Source organism: Elephantulus edwardii, unplaced genomic scaffold, assembly GCF_000299155.1.
Source record: "Elephantulus edwardii isolate Elephantulus edwardi_28Jun2011 unplaced genomic scaffold, EleEdw1.0 scaffold00009, whole genome shotgun sequence".
Classification (NCBI taxonomy): Eukaryota; Metazoa; Chordata; class Mammalia; order Macroscelidea; family Macroscelididae; genus Elephantulus; species Elephantulus edwardii.
In genome coordinates, this window is record NW_006399759.1 from 30,913,612 (window position 1) to 30,915,028 (window position 1,417).

Below are 1,417 nucleotides of genomic sequence, written 5' to 3' on the forward strand. Positions count from 1 at the left end.
TTAGAAGTGATATATGATTATTATGGTTAGCACAGGAATCCAGAATTAAGGTTGCATAGAGAAGTGTACTTAGGGTGGGGGGTGGGGGAAGGGACGTGGGAATTGTATACTAATGAAGGAATTTTTTTCCTTTTTTTTCCCCCCTCTTTTCAGAGGGGGAAGCGAGCTGGTGGGGAGGGGTGGGCAGGGAGAAAATTGCGGCAATGAATGAATGGAAATCCAAAACCTCTGTAAATGTCTATAAAAAAAAGAAAAGATAAAGGTAAATAAAATAAAAGATAAAGGTAAATAACACAATTGAAAAATAGGCACAGGATATGAACAGACACTTCACAAAAGAAGACATTCAGATGGCCAAAAAGCACATGAAAAATGTTCAAAATCCCTAGCTCTAAGAGAGATGCAAATCAAAACAACTATGAGTTATCATCTCACCCAGTAAGAATAGGAAAATTTAACAGAATAGAAAACATCAAATGCTGGTGAGAGTCTGGAGAAACCAAAACCCTTATTCACTGTTGGTGGAAGTTTAAAATGGTGCAACCACTACGGAAGGCTAAAACAGGTTTTCTCAAAAACTTACAAATAGAAATACCATTTGACCCAGCAATTCTACTACTGAGAATTTACCCTAAATAAATCATAACTGCCACCCACGCAGATATATGCACACTCATGTTTATTTTGGCTTTGTTCACAGTAACAAAGAGCTGCAAACAAGCTAAGTGCCCATGAACAAATGAATGGATAGAGAAGCTGTGGTATATTCACACAATGGAATACTATGCTGCATTGAAAAACAAGGAACTCATGAAATATTATGCAAAATGGGTGACCCTGGTGATCATTATACTGAGTGAAATATCTCAGTCACGAAAAGACAAATATTGCATAGGGGAATAAAATGTTACAAAATAGGACTGACATTGGGGTTGAAGGAAGACTAAGAGGAGAGGGATTGTGTGTACTACTTTGAAAAAGATGAGGGAGAGTTCTATTTAAAAGGGATATATGAATGGGTATTATTATCATGACAGGAGTCCAATATGAAGGTTGCAAAGTGGAATCAACTTGGGGTGAGGGATTGCCTTCAATGAGAAGAGTGAATTGGGGGGGGAGGTAAGCAGGGAGAAAAGTGCAACAATGAATGAATGAATGGAAACTCTAAGTCTTTGTAAACTGTAATTAAAATTAATTTAAAAAAGAGGGGGGAAAGAAGAATTTTAAAATGGGTAGACTCTAGATCATATTTGCTTTGAAACTGGCAAAAAATAAGGCTCCAGGAATAGATGGCATACCAATTGACATATTTCAGTTAACAGATGCTGCCTTGGACGTGCTCACCAAGTTGTGCCAAGAAGTCTGGAGAACAACCATTTGGCCAACTGACTGGAAGAGATCTATATTTGTTCCTATC